This window comes from Protopterus annectens, chromosome 4.part0 (assembly GCF_019279795.1).
Source record: "Protopterus annectens isolate FY-2018-M chromosome 4.part0, PAN1.0, whole genome shotgun sequence".
NCBI lineage: Eukaryota > Metazoa > Chordata > Ceratodontiformes > Protopteridae > Protopterus > Protopterus annectens.
In genome coordinates, this window is record NC_056733.1 from 994564619 (window position 1) to 994587125 (window position 22507).

Sequence of the window (22507 nt, forward strand, 5' to 3'; positions counted from 1 at the left end):
AGCTGAGGTGGGAGAGTTGGGTCCGCTGGAACCCGCCTTCCCTGTTGTCCTATGTTTAGCAGCATTTTGTGGTATTTTGGGTTAGTAACAAACAACACCATTCAAAATTAGTTGTAACAGCATGCATCAGTATTCCCATTAACCAAACACACATGAATTCCAAACATTGAGCAGCAAGCATAACACATGCATATTTAGAACAACAGTGGACATTGCAACCGCATGCAGGGTTGATTGGTGGCAACAGGACATCAGGTTTGGATATGTGAACAGGGCACATGCATCAACATACATGCATATATGTATAAACCAGCAGGACAAATGTCCATGGGAATTAATTGTGAATACACATACCCAGTTTGGTGTGGAATGGCATAATTTGTGAAAATAGGGTAGGGTGGAGAAATATTACATTAACAACTTAAACTACCTATACATATACTGTACATTCCTAGTAGATGCAGATATATATCCCCTACATGTATGATACAGTTTCCTGTATGTAACCTTAGGAATGTTGGTGATGGGGATGTTACTGCTACATTGATATACATTCCATTTTTATTCATATATGTTCATATCTGTCTGTGTTCAGGTAAAGCATCCTGCTACATTTGATTTATATAGGTCTAGACAACTGTGGATGTTCAGCATTTCATGCAACCATACTATCTCCATAATGGAATGGTACAGCAACATATCCAAATTGTGGTATGGACACAGTCCAGGTTCTGTACTTTATTTAAGACATTTCCCTCTTTGGTTGTGGCTGTCTCATTCATTTCATTATGTAGTGAATGCAGTATACTTTTATTCCAGACTTATTACAGCTTTATTGGTAGCTTCAAACTCTCTTTCTCACACTCTCTCACTTATTTTATATTTACATTTCAGGGTAGTACTTAATTCTAGGCTTTATTAACATTTATTACTGGGTTACAACAATCCTTTCCAGTTGACTCGCATATTTCATATGGCAGAATTTGCAAGGATGTATTCGACAGTTGTCTATCCTTTGCTGATTGATTACAACAGTCATTTTCAGGCTGAAGCAGTTATCTCATATTACAATAAAGGTGGAAACTCTATTTGAGACTTGTTTAATCTTTATTACTGGATTGCAATACTCTTTTCCAGGCTGCATCACTTATCTAATTTTACAATGCTAGCAGAATCTTTCTTCTAGACTTATTTCACCTTTATTACTGGGTTACAACACTGAACTCTTTTACAAGCTGTCCCACTTATATTCTATAACAATACCAGCAGAATAATTACTAATCTGCCTGGTGGCACAACCTCGACATCCTATCAGCATAGGCTTGCCAATTTGCGGAACGAACACCTGCAGCTGTAATATAAATGAAGGAATATTGTAACATACCTATCCATACTATAAGCTAGGATAGCATTTCTTACATACTTAATTACATGGATACTTAGTAGTGGGGCATTGGGCGTTTGGCGGGCCTCCTGGATCCATCGGTTCAGTTTGTCCTCCTTTCGTCGCTTCAGGTCTGCATGATGGTGACAGACCTGTTCACCAGTCCTCGGAATGCCTGTGGCACTGGTGAGATCACGTGCCAACTGGTTCCACGCCTCTGCCTTATACGCTCCCCATTGAACCTAATCCTGCATGAGTTGCACTTCATGATCATGGACTAGGAACCAAACCATATATTTTGACTCCTCAACACCCCACCTTTGTGCTCTAAAGTGATTTCCCTCTCCTGCACCTGCCATCCTGACTGCAAATGGGTACCACAATCAGTTATGGTGTGTATTCCTGCCTATGGGGCTTATATATGCCGGTTTTCCTGCATATATCTGTGATTGGCCATTTTGGATATTTCTCTGCTTACAGCAAACCTGCTTTGTCATGGTTTTATTTTCATTCATTCCTATATGTATGGTAATACTGTATTTCTCAGTACAACTGTCATGGCTTAGAGGTTCAGTACTTTGACTATGGTGCACAGTATCCCAGGTTCAATCCTTGCCATTGCTTTTTTTATTTTACTACTGTCTAGACAGGCTAGTAGGTGTGTCTGTGTAAAGGCGACTTTGCTACAGCTTGCCCAACGTTGCCCGATGGTAAGCTGGATGGCACACTGCGCAGCTCCGTGCAAAAGGCTTATGCTGGGTAATGCGTTATTTAGCCATAAGCACTCATATTAAGCTTGTTAAAGCGCTGCTCAGCTACGGGCACTTATATTAAGCTTGTTAAAGTGCTGCTAAGCTACGGGCAATTATGATCCTTTTTATATATACATCATATAGGTTTTGTTCAGAAATACATGGGCCATTTCATTACATTTTACTTAAATTAAATTTATATATATCGGGGAATTGTTTCATACTTATTTAAAGAAAAATGGAGGGGGATGTTGTGGGGCTCGAACCATGACTACCTATTCTTTGGACGACGTCCCTACTCCTATGCTATTGCTACTTTGCTTAATTTGCATATGTAGATCTTATATGCTTTTCAATGTCATATCTGCTAACTGTGGTTGAGCGAAGGGCTTACCCGCGCAAGCAAGCGCAAATGCAGGTAAACATTTTGGAAATTATAAAAAAAAAAAAGGAAACTGCTCTTTTTACATTTTACATATTTTCAGTAGGGTTTAGTCTGTGGGGATGTGTGGTGTTGTGTTCCTTGACATTTCAGCGGACTCGCTCGTGGGTGTTTACTTTCAGGACTCTGACTCTTCTGGGGGCGTGTCCCCTTGCTGTACTCGGCAATCGGACATGCCCCCTACTTTCCTACATAGACCGTGTTAGACTTGGGTATGATTCAGCATGCTCTCATGAATATCCATGGCATGCTGATGTCATACCGTTCAACTGCAGGCTCTGAGTAAGACATATTAAGTCTTACACGGAGGTTTCGTGAATCCGGCCCTAGGAGAAAATACTGTACCACTAAATAAATAAGTACCAGAAGAAGACTAGGAGGAAAATACTGTACACCTAAATATTTCAGTACCAGAAGAAGACTTTGTGAAAATACTGTACCTTTAAATAATTCAGTACCAGAGGAAGACTAGGAGGAAAGTACTGTGCCACCAAATAATTCAGTTGCAGAAGAAGACTAGGAGGAAATATTATACTGCAAAATAACTCAGAAACTGAAGAAGGTTAGAAAGAAAATACTGTACCCCATAAAAATTCAGTACCTGAAGATAACTAAGTGAAAAATACTGTACCACTAAATAATTTAGTACCAGAAGAAGACTAGGAAGAAAGTACTGCATCCCTAAATAATTAAACACCAGCAAAAGACTTTAAGGAAAATATTGTACCTTTAAATAATTCAGTACCAGAAGAAGACTAGGATGAAAATGCTGCAAACCTACATAATTCAGTACCAGAAGAATATGAGGAGGAAAATACTGCACCCTTAAATCGAGTCAGTATGAGAAAAAGACAAAGAGGAAATACTGTACCCCTCAATAATTCAGTACTGGAAGACAACTAGGAGGAAAACACTGCACATTTAAATAATTCAGTACCAGAAGAAATTTTCAAGGACAATAATGTACCTTTAAATAATTCAGTACCAGAATAAGACTAGGAGGAAAATATTGTAACCCTAAATAACCCAGTACCAGAGAACACTAGAAGGGATATACTATATCCCTAAAAATACAGTAAAAGAAGAAAATTAAGAGGAGTATACTGTATACTTAAATAATTCAGTACCAGAAGAAGACCAGGAAGAAAATATTGTCATCATCATCATCATCATCTTTTGGCTTTTCCCGTTAGGGGTCGCCACAACGGATCGTCTCTTTCCATTTCTTCCTATCCTCTGCATCTTGCTCTGTCACACCAATCGCCTGCATGTCCTCTCTCACCACATCCATAAACCTTATCTTAGGCCTTCCTCTTTTCCTCTTACCTGGCAGCTCCATCCTTAGTATCTTTTTCCAAATATACCCATCATCCCTCTTCAGCACATGCCCAAACCAACGCAATCTCGTCTCTCTTGCTTTGTCTCCAAACTGTCCAACATGAGCTGACCCTCTAATATACTGATTCCTAATCCTATCCATCCTAGTCACAGCGAGTGCAAATCTTAACATCTTTAACTCTGCCACACCCAGCTCTGACTCCTGCCTTTTTGTCAGTGCCACTGTCTCCAACCGATATAACATAGCTGGTCTCACTACCCTCTTGTAGACCTTCCCTTTCACTCTTCCTGGTACCCGTCTGTCACAAATCACTCCTGACACTCTTCTCCACCCTTTCCACCCTGCCTGTACTCTCTTCTTCACCTCTCTTCCACATTCACCATTACTCTGAACTGTTGATCCCAAGTACTTAAACTTGTCCACCTTTACCAACACTACTCCCTGCATCCTCATCATTTCTCTACCCTCCCTCTCATTTATGCACATATATTCTGTCTTAGCCCTGCTGACCTACATTCCTCTGCTCTCTAGAGCATATCTCCACCTCTCCAGAGTCTCCTCAACCTGATTCCTACTCTCACTACAGATCACAATGTCATCTGCAAACATCGTAGTCCACGGGGCCTCCTGTCTGATCTCATCTGTCAATCTGTCCATCACCACTGCAAATGAGAAAGGACTCAGAGCTGATCCTTGATGTAATCCCACCTCCACCTTAAACAGATCTGTCACTCCCACTGCAGTCCTCACCACTGTCACACTACCCTCGTACATATCCTGTACCACTCTTACATACTTCTCTGCCACTCCCGACTTCCTCATACAATACCACAAGTCTTCTCTAGGCACCATGTCATATGCTTTCTCCAAGTCTACAAAGGCACAATGCAACTCCTTCTGACCTTCTCTGTATTTCTCCAATAACACTCTCAGAGCAAACATTGCATCTGTAGCGCTCTTTCCTGACATGAAACCATACTGCTGATCACTAATCATCACCTCCCTTCTTAACCTAGCTTCTACTGCTCTCTCCCATAACTTCCTATCCTTCTGTAGTTACTGCAGCTCTGCACATCACCCTTATTCTTAAAGATAGGTACCAAAACACTTTTTCTCCACTCCTCAGGCATTCTCTGACTTTCCAAAATTTCATTAAACAATCTAGTTAAAAATTCCACTGCCATTTCTCCTAAGCACCTCCATGCTTCCATTGGGATGTCATCTGGGCCAACAGCCTTTCCATTCTTCATCCTCGTCATAGCTGTCCTTACTTCCTCCTTGCTAATCTGTTTCACTTCCTGATTCACTATCCCCACATCATCCAACCTTCTCTCTCTCTCATTCTCTTCATTCATCAGCCTCTCAAAATACTCTTTCTATCTACTCAACACACTCTCCTCTCTTGTGAGTACCTTTCTCTCACTATCCTTTATCACCCTTCCTTGCTGCACATCTTTCCCAGCTCTGTCCCTCTGTCTAGCCAATCGGTACAGGTCCTTTTCTCTCTCTTTAGTGTCCAATCTCTCATACAACTCTCCATAAGCCTTTCCTCTCATTGCCATGCGCATCATGTCTACTCTTTTCATCTCTTTGACAATCACACTTCTTCTTCACCAGCCTCTTCATCTGTATACTCTCCTGTACTTCCTCATTCCACCACCAGGTCTCCTTGTCCTCCTTCCTCTGTCCAGATGTCACACCAAGGACCTTTCTAGCAGTCTCCCTTACTAGTTCTGCTGTAGTTACTCAGCTATTTGATAACTCTCCACTGCCTCCCAGTGCCTGTCTTAACTCTTCCCTAAACTCCACTTCACAATCACCCTTTTTTAACTTCCACCATTTAACCCTTGGTACTGCTTTCACACTCCTCCTCCTCTTCTTGATCACCAACATCATCCTACAGACCACCATTCTATGCTGCTTAACTACAATTTCCCCTGCCACCACTTTTCAGTCTCCAATCTCCTTCAGACTGGCCCTCCTACATAGGATATAATCCACCTGTGTGCATCTTCCTCCACTCTTGTACATCACCCTATGCTCCTCCCTCTTCTTAAAATATGTATTCACCACAGCCATGTCCATCCTTTTCACAAAATCCACAATCATCTGACCTTCTACATTCCTCTCCTTAACAGCATACCTACCCATCACTTTCTCATCCCCTCTGTTCACTTCACCAATATGCCCATTATTGTCCGCTCCAATCACTAGTCTCTCACCCTTGGGTACACTCACCACAACTTCATCCAACTCACTCCAAAATTTCTCTTTCTCATCCATCGCACACCCAACTTGTGGAGCATATGCACTAACAACATTCATCATTACACCATCAATTTCAAGCTTCATAAACATCACTCTGTCAGACACTCTCTTCACGTCTAAAACACTCTTGGCATATTGTTCCTTTAGTATAACCCCTACCCCATTTCTCCTGCCATCCACACCATGATAGAACAATTTGAACCCATTTCCTATACACTTGGCCTTACTTCCCTTCCATGTGGTCTCTTGCACGCACAATATATATCAACCTTCCTTCTCTCCATCATATCAGCTAGCTCTCTCCCTATACCAGTCATACTACCAACATTCAAAGTTCCTACCCTCACTACTACACTCCTAACCTTCCTCCTCTCTTCCTGCCTTTGGGCATGTCTTCCCCTCCTCTTCTCCTTCAGCCAACAGTAGCCTAATTTCAGCCAGCACCCTGTTGACTAACAGTACTGGTGGCGGTCGTTGTTAACCCAGGCCCCGACCGATCCGGTATGGAAATATGAAATTTTTGCTCCATAAGTTATGTGGCAGAATTTTTATGCAGGATGCCCTTCCTGACGCAACCCTCCCATTTTATCCGGGCTTGGGACAGGCAAAAAGAAATGTACTGGCTTATGCATCCCAGAAGAGCACTAGCAGGAAAATACTATACCACCAAATAACTCAGTACCAGAAGAAGACTACAAGAAAAATAATGTACTCTTAAATAATTTAGTACCAGAAGAAGACTAGCAGGAAAATACTGTACTCCTAAATAATTCAGTACCAGAACATGACTAGGAGGAAAATGCTGCACTCCTAAATAATTCAGTACCAGAACACGACTAGGAGGGAAATACTATATAGATAACCAGCTAAATTTTGACTATCACATTGATTTAACTATCAAGACTGTCAATAAAAAGATTGGTGCCCTATACAGGCTAAAGCCCTATCTCACTACATCTTCCCAAGTAGCCCTTGCCCAAACTCACCTTATCTCTACATTAACTTACGCCTCCCCCTCCTTTGTCAATTTATCTAAAGCTAATCTTCAGAAACTGAATACTGCCTACCACAGTATAGCCAGATTTGCCACTGGCTCACCTTTCCAAACTCACCACTGTCTTAACTTAAAGAAACTCAACTGGCTTGAACTCCCGAACCTTATACTCCTACAACAACTAATCATCACTTTCAAAATTCTTCATCACCCCTCCAACACACCCATACTAAATAAACTTATCACACCTTATAAAAATCTCACAACACTCAGATCAGCCAACAAGCTACTAGTTTCTACTTTGAAATCTCATAACAAATCAGGTGATTCCCTATTTGCAAACACTATCGGTTCTTACTGGAATAAACTTCCCACTGAACTTACCTCCCTAACCTCATGTCACCTTTTCAAAAAACAGATGAAAACCTACCTACTAATTCACTGGCTATGTCCCTGCTCCAATCCTGACTGAGCTCAGCACTCTTCATTACTCTCTCCAGTCTGCTACTTGTGTAATTCTTTCCACTCCCATTCTTACTTAGACTAACATCGCAAGCCCCCTTTACTGGACCTTCACTCCTTTTTCTCCATTCTTTTTGCTTACTTCCCTTTCTAGCCATATTCTCTCTACTCTCTTTCTACCCATAGCTGACCATCTCTATCCTACTACCTTGGCATTGCATCTCTATCCTGTTTCCTCACTCTCCTTTCCAATTTGACATCCCCAACCTGTAACTTTGACATAATACTTATACCCAACTAACTATACTTTATTCCCCACTTTCTGTCTATCTTTTCCCTTTCTCCTTCATCTTTAACTACCATTCTACCTGTTATATCTTCTAACATGCTCTTTTAACATTTGATACCAACAGTTTCTTTCCTTCTGTAAATTACCTATTCTGTCATTATGACTACTGATCGACGACTAAATTGTTTTAGCTTGACTAGTGTTGTCCTTTAACTCAACTTTGTATTTTTATGCCTGAGCTTAAACTCCTTAGCCACTTAATCTGAACTTTGTTTGTTACCTACTTAAATTAGTCCAGGCAAACTGCATTTTGTCTCTGTACACTTTTTGTAAAAATTGATTTTTAGAAATGTTTTTTGAAATGTATTGTCTTAGTCTGATAGTGGAGCTTTTCTCCTCGGGCCTCTGCTGAAAATGGACATGTATCCAGCCAGACTAGCCCGGTTAACAAATGTAAAATAAAATAAAATAAAATAAAATAAACTATATACCTAAATAATTCAGATCCAGAACAAGACTAGGATAAAATTACTGTATACCTAAATAATTCAGTAGCAGAAGAAGACTAGGAGGACAATACTCTAAACCTAAATATTTCAGTACCAGAAGAAGACTATAAGGAAAGTTCTGTACCCCATAATAATTCAGTACCAGAAGCAGACTAGGAGGAAAATACTGTACCCATAAATAATTCAGTACCAGAAGAAGACTAGGAGAAAAATTCTGTACCTCTAATTCATTCAGTACCAGAAGAGGACTATAATTAAAACACTGTACCCCTAACTAATTGAGTGCCAGAAGAAGATTAGAAGGAAAATAATGTACCCCTAAATATTCAGCACCAAGAGATAGCTATGAGGAAAATACTGCAGCCCTAAATAATTCAGTACCAGAGGAAGACTAGGAGAAAAGTACCGTGCCCCTAAATAAGACATTATCAGAAGAAGACTACAAGGAAAATTCTATACCCTAAATAATTCAGTACCAGAATACTGGGAGGAAAATACTGTATCCCTAAATAACTCAGTGCCAGTAGTTTAGGAGGAAAATACTCTAACCCTAAATAATTTACAACCAGAAGCAGGTCATGCAGAAACTATTATACCCCTAAATAATTCAGTACTAGAAGAAAATTAGGGACATACTTTACTCCTAAATAACTACATACCAGAGGACAGCTATGAGGAAAATAATCTAGCCCTAAATAAATCTGTACCAGAAGAAGACTAGGAGGAAAATAACATACCCCTAAATAAATCAGTACCAGAAGAAGACTATAAGGAAAATACCGTGCCACTAAATAATTCAGTACCAGAAGAAACATTTGAGGAAAATAATATACCTTTACATAACTCAATACCAGAATAAGACTAGGAGGAAAATATTGTAGCCCTAAATAACTCAGTACCAGAAAAGACTAGAAGGGAAATACTATAGCCCTAAAAAATGCAGTAAAAATGGAAGATTAAGAGGAGTATAATGTACACTTAAATAATTCAGTGCTAGAAGAAGAGCGGGAAGAAAACATTGTATACCTAAATAATTCAGTACTAGAAGAGCACTAGGAGGACAATACTATACCACCAAATAACTCAGTGCCAGAAGAAGACTATAAGAAAAATAATGTACTTCTAAATAATTCATTACCAGAAGAAAAATAGAAGGAAAATAATGTACCCATAAATAAGTCCGTACCAGAAGAACACTATAAGGTAAAGTTCTGTACCCCATAATAATTCAGTACCAGAAGCAGACTAGGAGGAAAATATTGTACTACTAAATAATTCAGTACCAGAACATGACTATGAGGAAAATACTGTACTCCTAAATAATTCAGTACCAGAACACGACTAGGAGGAAAATACTATATACCTAAATAATTCAGATCCAGAACAAGACTGGGATAAAATTAATGTATACCTAAATAATTCAGTACCAGAAGAAGACTAGGAGGAAAATACTCTAACCCTAAATATTTCAGTACCAGAAGAAGACTTTGGGAAAATACTGTAACTTTAAATAATTCAGTACCAGAAGAAAACTAGGAGGAAAGTACTGCACAACCAAATAATTGAGTTGCAGAAGAATAGTAGGAGGAAATACTATACTGCTAAATAACTTAGAAACTGAAGAAGACTAGGAGGAAAATAATGTACTCTGAACAAATTCAGTATCTGAAGATGACTAAGAGAAAAATACTGTACCACTAAATAATTTAGTACCAGAAGAAGACTAGAAACAATGTACTGCAGCCCTAAATAAGTCAACACCAGCAAATTACTTTAAATAAAATATTGTACCTTTAAATATTTCAGTACCATAAGAAGACAAAGAGGAAAAGAGTGTACCCCTAAATAATTCAGTACCAGAAAAAGAAAAGGAGGAAATAATGTACCCCTAATTAATTCAGTACCACCATAAGAAGACAAAGAGGAAAAGAGTGTACCCCTAAATAATTCAGTACCAGAAAAAGAAAAGGAGGAAATAATGTACCCCTAATTAATTCAGTACCAGAAGAAGACTAGGAGGAAAACACTGCACACTTAAATAATTCACTACCAGAAGAAAACTTTGAGGAAAATAATGTACCTTTAAGTAATTCAGTAACAGAGTAAGACTAGGAGGAAAATACTGTAACCCTAAATAATTCAGTACCAGAAGAAGACTAGGAGGAAAACACTGTACACTTAAATAATTCACTACCAGAAGAGAACTTTGAGGAAAATAATGTACCTTTAAGTAATTCAGTAACAAAATAAGACTAGGAGGAAAATATTGTAACCCTAAATAATTCAGTACCAGAAGAAGACTAGGAGGAAAACACTGTACACTTAAATAAGTCACTACCAGAAGAAAACTTTGAGGAAAACAATGTACCTTTAAGTAATTCAGTAACAAAATAAGACTAGGAGGAAAATACTGTAACCCTAAATAACTTGATACCAGAAGTAGACTAGAAGGGAAATACTGTACTCCGTACCAGGAGAGCACTAGGAGAAAAATACTATACCCCTAAATAATTCAGTATCAGAAGAAATCTATGTGGAAAATAGTGTGCCCTCTAAACAAATTTGTACCAGTGGAACACTAGGATGAAAATATTATACCAATAAACAATTCAGTAGCATAAGAAGACTAGCAGGAAAATACTGTACTCCTAAATAAGCCAATACCAGAAGAAGACAAGGAAGAAACTATAGCATCTCTAAATAATTCAGTACTATAAGAATAGTAGGAGGAAAATACTGTACCCTAAATAATAGACAATCAGAAGATGGCTATGAGGAAAATTTTGTACCACTAAATAAATCAACACCAGAAGAAGACTAAAAGGAAAATACTTTACCCATAAATAATTCAGTACTAGAAGAAGACGAGGAGGAAAATTCTGTAACTCTAAGTCATTCAGTACTACAAAAGGATTCTAAGGAAATACTGTACCCCTAAATAATTGAGTACCAGAAGAAGGCTAGGAGGAAAATACTGTACCTCTAAATATTCAGTACCAGGAGATGGCTATGAGGAAAATACTGTAGCTGTAAATACTTCAGTACCAGAAGAAGACTATGCAGAAAATAATGTACCTCTATATTATTCAGTACTGGAAGAAGACTGCGAGGAAAACATTGGACCCCTAAACAATTCAGTACCAGAATAAGACTAGGAGAAAAATACTGTACACTTAAATAATTCAGTACCAGAAGAAACCACTGACAAAAATACTGTACCTTTAAGCAATTCAGTACCAGAATAAGACTAAGAGGAAAATACCGTAACCCTAAATAACTCAGTACCAGAAGATGAATATGAGGAAAATAATGTAGCCTTAAATAATTCAGTATGAGAATAAGATAAGGGGGGAATACTGTACCCCTGAATAAGACAGTACAAGAAGTAAGCTAGGAGGAAAACAATGTAGTCCTAAAAAATCAGTACCAGAAGAAGACTAGGAGGAAAACTCTCTACCCTTAAGTAATTCAGTACCAGAAAATGGTGAAGAGAAAATATTGTACCCCTAAATAATTCAGTACCTGAAGAAGACTGTAAGGAAAATCCTGTACCCCTAAATAATTTAAACGAGAGGAACACTAGGAGGAAAATACTGCACCCCTAAAAAATTCAGTACCAGAAGAAGACTAGGAGGAAAATTCTGTACCTCTAAATAATCAGTACCATTAGATGGCTATTAGGAAAATACTGCAGCCCTAAATAATTCAGTACCAGAAGAAGACTAGGAGAAAAATACCATGCCCCTAAATAAGGCATTATCAGAAGAAGACTACAAGGAAAATTCTATACCCTAAATAATTCAGTACCAGAATACTAGGAGGAAAATACTGTAGCCCTAAATAACTCAGTACCAGAAGTTTAGGAGGAAAATACTCTAACCCTAAATAATTTACAACCAGAGGCAGGTCATGCAGAAACTATTATACCCCTAAATAATTCAGTACTAGAAGAAAATTAGGAACATGCTTTACTCCTAAATAACTACGTACCGGAGGACAGCTATGAGGAAAATAATCTAGCCCTAAATAAATCTGTACCAGAAGAAGACTAGGAGGAAAATAACACACCCCTAAATAAATCAGTACCAGAAGAAGACTATAAGGAAAATACCATACCACTAAATAATTCAGTACCAGAAGAAGACTAGGTGGAAAATACTGTACCCCTAAATAATTCAGTACCAGAAGAAGAGTAGGAAGAAAATATTGTACCCCTAAATAATTCAGTACCAGAAGAAAGGTAGGGGAAAATATTGTAACCCTTAATAATTGTGTACCAGAAGAAGACTAGGAGGAAAATTCTGTACCCTTAAATAATTCAGTACGAGAGGAATACTATGATGAAAATTCTGTAGTCCTAAATAATTCATTACCAGAAAGAGACTAGAAAGAAAACACTGTAACCCTAAATAATTCAGTACCAAAAGAAGGCTTGGAGGAAGATAGTGTATCCTTAAATAATTCAGTATCAGAAAAAGCTAGGAAGAAGATAATATATCCCTATGTGATTCAGTACCAGTAAAAGACTAGGTGGAAAATACTGTAACCCTAAATAAGTCAGCACCTGAAGATGACTAGGAGGAAAATATCGTACTCTTAAATAATTCAGTACCAAAATAAGACTAGGAGGAAAATACTGTAACCCTAAATAACTCAGTACCAGAAGAAAACTATGTGGAAAATATTGTACCCGCTAAACAATATAGTACCAGTGAAAAACAAGGAGAAAAATACTGTACCCATAAATAATTCAGTATCAGGAGAAGACTAGGAGGAAAACACTGTACTCCTAAATAAGTCAGTACCAGAAGAAGACATGAAGAAGAAATTGTACCCCTAAATTATTCAATACCATAAGAACAGTAAGATGAAAATACTGTACCCCTAAATAATAGAGAACCAGAAGATGGCTATGAGGAAAATATTGTTCCACTAAATAATGCAGTACAAGAAGAAGACTAGGAGGAAAATACTGTACCCATAAATAATTCAGTACCAGAAGAAGACTATGTAGAATATACTGTACCTCTAAATAATTCAGTACCAGAAGAAGACTGCAAGGAAAACACTGTACACCTAAATGATTCAGTACTAGAAGAAGACTAGGAGAAAAATACTCCACACTTAAATAATTCAATATCAGAAGAAACCTTTGAGGAAAATAATGTACCTTTACATAATTCAGTACCAGAATAAGACTGTGATGAAAATATTGTAACCCTAAATAACTAAGTAACAGAGAAGACTAGAAGGGAAATACTATAGCCCTAAATAATACAGTAAAAAAACAAAATTAAGGGGAGTATACTGTACAACTAAATAATTCAGTACCAGAAGAAGACCAGGAAGAAAACATTGTATACCTAAATAATTCAGTACCAGAAGAGCACTAGGAGGAAAATACTATAACACCAAATAACTCAGTACCAGAAGAAGACTATAAGAAAAATAATGTACTCCTAAATAATTCAGTGCCAGAAGAAGACTAGGAGGAAAATAATGTACCCCTAAATAAGTCAGTAACAGAGTAAGACTATGCTGAAAATACTGTACCCCTAATTAATTCAGTACTAGAAACAGACTAGGAGGAAAATACTGTACCCCTAAATAATTCAGTACCAGAAAACAATTAGGAGGAAAATACGATATACCTCAATAATTCAGATCCAGAACAAGACTAGGATTAAAATACTGTATACCTAAATAATTCAGTACCAGAAGAAGACAAGGAGGAAAATATTCTAACCCTAAATATTTCAGTACCAGAAGAAGACTTTGGGGAAATACTGTACCTTTAAATAATTCAGTACCAGAAGAAGACTAGGAGGAAAGTACTGTACAACCAAATAATTGAGTTGCAAAAGAACACTAGGAGAAAATACTATACTGCTAAATAACTCAGAAACTGAAGAAGGCTAGGAGGAAAATAATGTACTCGCAACAAATTCAGTATCTGAAGATGACTAAGAAAAAAATACTATACCACTAAATAATTTAGTACCAGAAGAAGACAAGGAATAAATTATTGCAGCCCTAAATAAGTCAACACCTGCAAAAGACTTTAAATAAAATATTGTACCTTTAAATAATTTGGTACCAGAAGAAGAGAAAGAGAAAATGCTACACCCATAAATAATTCAGTACCATAAGAAGACGAAGAGGACAATAGTATACTCCTAAATAATTCAGTACCAGAAGAAGATTAGGAGGAAAAATACTGCACCCCTACATAAGATGAAGAGGAAAATACTGTACCCCTAAATAACTCAGTACCAGAAAAGACAAGGAGGATAATGTACTCCTAAATAATTCAGTACCAGAAGAAGACTATGAGGAAAATAATGTACCCCTAAATAAGTCAGTAACAGAGTAAGACTATGCAGAAAATACCCCTAAATAATTCAGTACAAGAAGAAGACTAGGAGGAAAAAACTGTATGCTTAAATAATTCACTACCAGAAGAAAACTTTGAGGAAAATAATGTACCTTTAAGTAATTCAGTAACAGAATAACACTAGGAGGAAAATACTGTAACCCTAAATAACTTGGTACCAGAAGTAGACTAGAAGGGAAATACTGTACTCCATACCAGGAGAACACTAGGAGAAAAATACTATACCCCTAAATAATTCAGTATCAGAAGAAAACTATGAGGAAAATAATGTGCCCTCTAAACAAATTTGTACCAGCGGAACACTAGGATGAAAATACTATACCCATAAATAATTCAGTAGCAGGAGAAGACTAGCAGGAAAATACTGTACTCCTAAATAAGTCAGTACCAGAAGAAGACAAGAAAGAAAATATAGTACCCCTAAATAATTCAATACCATAAGAAGAGTAGGAGGAAAATACTGTACCCCTAAATAATAAAGAACCAGAAGATGGCTATGAGGAAAATTATGTACCACTAAATAATTCAGTACCAGAAGAAGACTATGAGGAAAGTACTGTACCCATAATTAATTCAGTACCAAAAGAAGACTAGGTGGAAAATTATGTACCTCTGAGTCATTCAGTACCAGAAAAAGACTATACGGAAAATCCTGTACCCCTAAATAATTGAGTACCAGAGGAAGACAAGGAGGAAAATAAAAATACTGCACCCTATACCCATACCTAGACTCTTAACCCAACTATACTACCTCCACTACTAACCACAGTCAGAAATAGCTAGTTGTCTCTGCATACTTTAACATCTTGTCTGGCAACTTTGTTACTAATATTATAAATGATAAGAAACTATCTTCACTTGCAACATTTACTGTATATACTGTTGATAATCAATATCTTGTTATTGTATTAAAGCCAACAACCTGTAATGTTTACTATTGCTGTAACTTTGCATCTCTATTCATCATGTACATGATGTAGAGCTTTTCTCCCCGGGCATCCACTGAAAAAGGACCTGCATCCAGTCGGAATTTCCCGGTAAACAAATGTAAATAAATAAATAAATAAATGTAGTCCTAAACAATTCAGTACCAGAAGAAGATAAGGAGGAAAACTTTCTACCCTTAAGTAATTCAGTACCAGAAGACTGCAAGGAGGAAAATATTGTACCCCGAAATAACTCAGTACCAGATGAAGACTTTAAGGAAAATACTGTATCCCTAAATAATTTAATACCAGAGAAACACTAGGAGGAAAATACTGTACACCTAAATAATTCAGTACCAGAAAAAGACTAAGAAGAAAATTCTGTACCTTTAAATAATCAGTACCATTAGATGGCTATGAGGAAAATACTGCAGCAAAAAATAATTCAGTACCAAAGGAAGACTAGGAGGAAAGTACCATACCCCTAAATAAGACATTATCAGAAGAAGACTATAAGGAAAATTATATACCCCTAAATAATTCAGTACCAGATTACTAGGAGGAAAATACTGTAGCCCTAAATAACTCAGTACCAGAAGTTTCGGAGGAACATACTATAACTCTAAATAATTCACAACCAGAGGCAGACCATGCAGAAACTATTATACCCCTAAATAATTCAGTAATAGAAGAACATTAGGAACATAATTTACTCCTAAATAACTATGTACCAGAGGACAGCTATGTGGAAAATAATCTAGCTCTAAATAAATCAGTACCAGAAGAAGACTACTAAATAAATCAGTACCAGAAGAAGACTATAAGGAAAATATTGCACTGCTTAATAATTCAGTACCAGAAGAAGACTAGGTGGAAAATACTGTACCCCTAAATAATTCAGTACCAGAAGAAGAGTAGGAAGAAAATATTGTACCCCTAAATAATTCAGTACCAGAAGAAAGGTAGGAGGAAAATTCTGTACCCTTAAATAATTCAGTACCAGAGGAATACTATGATGATAATTCTGTAGCCCTAAATAATTCATTACCAGAAAAAGACTAGGAAGAAAACACTGTAACCCTAAATAATTCAGTACCAAAAGATGGCTAGGAGGGAAATAGTGTATCCTTAAATAATTCAGTACCAGAAAAAGCTAGGAAAAAGATAATATATCCCTATGTGATTCAGTAGCAGAAAAAGACTAGGTGGAAAATACTGTAACCCTAAATAAGTCAGTAGCTGAAGATGACTAGGAGGAAAATATTGTGCTTTTAAATAATTCAGTACCAGAATAAGACTAGGAGGAAAATACTGTAACCCAAAATTGTATTATTTATTTATTTTTATTTTTATTTTACATTTGTTGACTGGGCTAGTCTAGCTGGACACATGTCCATTTTCAGTACAGGCCCGGGGAGAAAAGCTCTACTACCAAGTTATATAATTTAGCAAATATTCAAAGCTTATACATATAAAAAACAAGTCAAACAAATTGAATAAATACGGGGAACCCCTTTACATCAGATTTTACTACAATATGTAAGAGTAACACACATAGTTAAGATACACAAAAGACAGCATTTGTTAACTCATTTGATATGCACCCAAGTAAAAGGATAATCACAGATCACAAAAATTATTCTTTTATTATCATTATTATTATTATTATTATTAAGACAAGCTATCTTTATCAGTAAAATAGTATAACTAGAGGAGAAGAAAGGTATAAAAGTAAAAGTTATACTCCTATAAGGCAAGAGGCCAAAAAGTGTCTGTCAGGATTAGTACATGGGCAATTAAGGAAGGTTTTTAGTTGCTTCTTGAAAAGGGGTGTTGATACCAGTGATGTAAGTTCACTTGGCAGCTTGTTCCAATTAAAACCAACAGTGTTAATAAACAGGCAGTCACTGGATTTATTGTGAGATTTAAGGGAGGGAACTAGTAACTTGTAAGCTGAGCAAAGGGTTGTGAGGTTTTTATAAGGGCTAATAAGGTTACAGAGTAGGGGGGTATTCATGGGGTGATACAAGATTTTTTGGGTGATTGTAGTTGTTGAAGCAACAGCTGGTTTTGTAATTCTAGCCAACCTAGTTGTTTAAGATTTATGCAATGGTGGGTACGAAATGGAGCTCCTGTGACAAATCTAGCAATGTTATTGTATGAGGTTGCCAGTTTATTAAAATTGGATTTTGATAGATTGGTAAAAATACGAGAGGCATAAAGAAGGGTAGAGATCAGGTGTATTTGTGCTATAGCAGTCCTAGCTGAAGATGTAAGGAAGGGGTTGAGCCTATAAAGAGAGCCGAGTTTTCTATTTACTGATTTAATGGTTAAGTTAATGTGTGAATCGAAGTTAAGATTATGATCAATTGTGACACCTAGAAGTTTGGTGGTAGAATCAGGTTATATTATCGTGCCGTTGTTTGATACAATTGTGGAGTTGATAGGAGATGACTTCTGTGTAGGAGTGAACAGTAATAATTTAGTTTTTTGGGGGTTAAGAAGGAGACAGTATTGATGGCACCAGTTTTCAGCTGATGTAAATAATTTTTGGGTACTAGACTGCAGCTCAGCAGAAGTATCCATGGCACAGATAAGTGTCAAGTCATCTGCATATTGAATGCAGGTGGTTTGTGGAAGGGAAGTTTTCAGATCATTAATAAAAATAGAAAAGAGGAGGGGTCCCACAATAGAGCCTTGTGGGACTCCAATGGTGATGGGTAGCTGAGAAGAAAAGTGATTTCCCCAGAGAACTGCTTGCTGTCAATTTTCTAGGTAGGAATTAAACCACTGACCACCTGAGTGTCTAAGGAAAGAGATTTGAGAATGTTTAACATGAGTTGATGATTAACCATGTCAAAGGCTTTGGAGAGATCTAAGAAGAGAGCTGAGGAAAGTAAGTTATTATTACGATTTTTATTACTACAGTTTGAGAAGGATAAGAGTGCAGATGTAGTACTATGAAATAGTCTAAAACCATGTTGGCAGTCAGCTAGTAGGTTATTTTGGAGAACATGATCAAGTAATTGCCGATGAATGCATCCTTACATGATCTTTGCTAAAGGAGAAAGTAGGGCTATGGGACGGAAGTTTGAGAGTTCATTTGAGTTACCCCCCCTTATGTAAAGGGATGATATGAGAGACTTTCCAGAGAGATGAGCTAATGCCTTCAGTTATGGTTCTATTTATTAAAATGGAAACAGGATAGGCAAGTACTCCAGCAGCAATTTGCAGATACTCAGCTGGTAGGTGGTCAGCTGATGGTGTTCAAGGTTTAAGTTTCAGAAGTACGGTATGGATGAGAGATGTTGAGACTGGCTGCAGCTTTAAAGTGGGGGGGTTATTGATATGAGAGTGAAATTCCAGGGTGATAGCAGATGACAAGGTATTAGCTAGCGAACTGACTGTTTCAGAAAATAATTTGTTAAAAGTGTCAGCAATTTGGTTGGGAGAACTGTGAGTCAGATTAGAAGGAGTAGGTGTTTTAGAATTTCCTGGATGAAGTAGTTTATTAATACCTGACCATAATTGTTGTGGATTTTGATGTTGTTTTTGTTGGAAATTCAGGCAATAGTTTTTTTTTTCTTGTCTAGGAGTAATAGTTTCTTTGTAGCATTTCTAAGCTGCCTAAAGTTTTGGTGATCAATTGGGTTTTTAGTATTTCTCCATTTGGACTATATTATATTTCTCTGTAGCATTTTTTGCCTGGTCTCTTTGGTGAGCCAAGGAGCAGGTTTGTTTCTAGCTCTGATAGTACGAGAGGGGGCATGGTGATCTAGAATTTGCAAGAATTTATTATTGAAGTATGAGACTGCCTCATCAAGAGGTAGGTATTTTAGGTGAGACCAATTGCAAGCTTTGAGCTCTGTTTGGTAGCTAGCTAGGTTTAGATTTTTCTTGTTCCGGGTAGTTCTGAAAATTATTTGGTTGGGAATAGGGGTCTTTTGTCTAGTAATATAAGTAAGTAAATAGTTGCTAATATCATCAGGAAGTACGCCTGTTTATATACCAGGGGAATACTATTGACCAATATCCAATCTAGGGTGCTCTGTTTGTTGCTAGGTTTATGAATTCTAGTAGGGGATATAATGGTTTGATGGAAGCCATGAAGGTATATGTGGGAAGTTGGTTTGGGAGAAATACAGCAAGTCCAATCAACATTAAAATCACCTAAGAGTATGGTTTCCTGGGGGAAGGATGTGGAGAGCCAGCTAAGGGTATTTTCAAGAGTATTAATGTCATTGCCTGGGAGGGATATAAGAGCAAATTATGTATAAGGATGTATTAGTATTAACCTGGAGCTTAGAGATAAAGATTTCGGCATTGCTTGGTGAGGGAGGTTGAGTATCTAGTGGGGTAACCTGTAATTCAGATTGGTAGAGTATTGCAACTCCACCACCCTTTTTGTTCAGACGATCAAGTCTGAGGATGTTGTAACCAGGAGGGATTATATCATTGTTCTTAGTTCCTAGTTTAAGCCAGGTTTCTGTTAGACATAGGATGTCAAACAAATGTATATCTATCAGGGCATGTAGTTGGGTAATTTTATTATTTAAGCTGCAAATATTGAGGTGAGCTATGAGAAGAAAGCTGGGTGGACTAGTCGGGGAGAATTTGTTTGATGGAATGGATTGGTATCAGGAAAGTAGTTGTTTGGACCAGGGTTTAGATGAATTTCACCATGTAGAAGTAGGAGCTGTTGATGACTATGTCAGAATTTTAAGAGTTTAGAAAAAATTAGGTCAGATTTTCTGTTTTGGAGATACTTAATATGGGTTAATCTATGGAATTAAGGTAGAAGGTAGGAAGATGAGAAAGTTAAGTTACTGTGGGTTTGTGAGGCTGGAACAGAGTGTGGAGTTTGCTTTAAAGTGAGTTGAGATTCAGTAAAGCTTAGGTGCTCATAGTGAGTGAGAGTATAAGATACAAGTAGAGTGTTAAGGATTATAAAAAAGAAAAGTAGGTTAAAATGTTTTGGAATGTCAAATTTAGACATAGTAAGGGGAAATAAGTTAATTGAAGCAAGGAGATAGAGGTATAAAGAAAGGAAATGTTAATGTATGGAGCAGTTTAAGGAGAGATAGGGGTTAAAGCAGTGAATAAAGATGGTCCGAACTGATAAGCATGTAACAAGATAGAGTGGGCTATTGGTGGATGTAGAAAGGACGTGTGGCTATCCTAGTAGAAGGTTAGGAGCACTGGGGTGGGTGAGATTTGGGGATAGGGTAGGGGAGCAGAGTGAGCCCGCAGGGTGAAAGGAGCAGGTAGAGCCAGGTCGCAGTGAAACCTGTGATAAACTATCAAAAAAAGTGGAGCCACAGCAATGTACAAGGTGAAAATAGATATACACACTATGAGTAGCAACTTGCTCACAGGGAGGTGGGCAGGTTTGGGGCTTAGAATAGATATAGGGGTGAAAGTAAACGTTAGCTTCATTTCATGTGGGAAGGGGTATTATAGGTAGATATATGTGTACATTTATTGGGAGGATGTTGCCACCTAGTGGCAAAAGAGGGAGCAGCAGAAGGAAGGTTGGGTCTTATTAAGTTTAACAACCTGCCTAGGAGAGAAGGTGGAGTGGGGAAGCTAGCAAGGTGGCTGCGGTGGGCTGCCATCGCACACGCGGGAGGTATAAATAACAGATATGGCAAGGTAACAAATTATATACACAACATACACTGGGTTCCTTTTTTAGGCAATATCTTGTAGTGGAAGCACTCAGCAGAGTTTAGGTTGGAGGCAGATGCAAGGGTGTCATCTAAAGTTTAGCTGAGAAGTAGCCCTTGGATAAATAATACAGTAAGAAAGAGAACATTAGGCCATTATTTGGAGAGGAGGGGAGGTTGAGATTGGAGGGTTGGTGTGGAGGTGAGGGTTGGTGTGGAGGTGAGGTAAGAACAGGTTGAAGAGGGTTGCACAAGTGTGTACTAAAGGTAGAGGAGGGATAGAAATCAGGTATGGTTACTCCAAGAGGGAGGGGGAAGTTTAGTGATGAAGGAGAAGAAACAGAGTACAAGTAGGCAGTAGAAACAATGCAACACTCAGTCTAATAACATTTAAACAATCCCCTAGAGCCTGAAGGGTATTGAAAAAACTCTAGGCAGTTTACGGGGGTGATTTAGTCTTTAAAATGGGATCAGAGCACTAAAAGCATGTAGGTAGGTTAAGACAGTAAGTTATGTGAGGCAAAAACAGTTGTACAATGCACAGTTACAGCACGATACATTACCAACATCTGAATAAGAATAGGCTGGAAACACAGAAATAACATGTGATACTGTAATCTGTTCCTGAAGCTCATTAACAAAGCAGCATTAGATACAGTGCTAAAATCTAGTACAGTTAGTTAAATGCTTTACGCATTGCACACACGCAGTGTTTTTTTAAAAAATAAACCTGCTACAACTACAAATAATTCAGTATCTGAAGGTAACTAGGAGGAAAATATTGTACCCTTAAATAATTCAGTGCAAGAAGAAGACTAGGAGGAAACACTGTACCCCTAAATAACTCAGCTCCAGAAGAAGACTAGGAGGAAAATTCTGTACCTCTCAATAATAAAGAACCAGAAGAAGGCTATAAGAAAAATACTGTACCTCTAAATAACTGATTCCCATCAGAAGACTAGGAGGACACCACAGTACCTCCTAAATATTCAGTACCAGGAGGTGGATATGTGGAAATTAATGTAGCTCTAAATAATTCAGTACCAGAAGAAGAAGAAGACCAGGAGGAAAATACCATACTT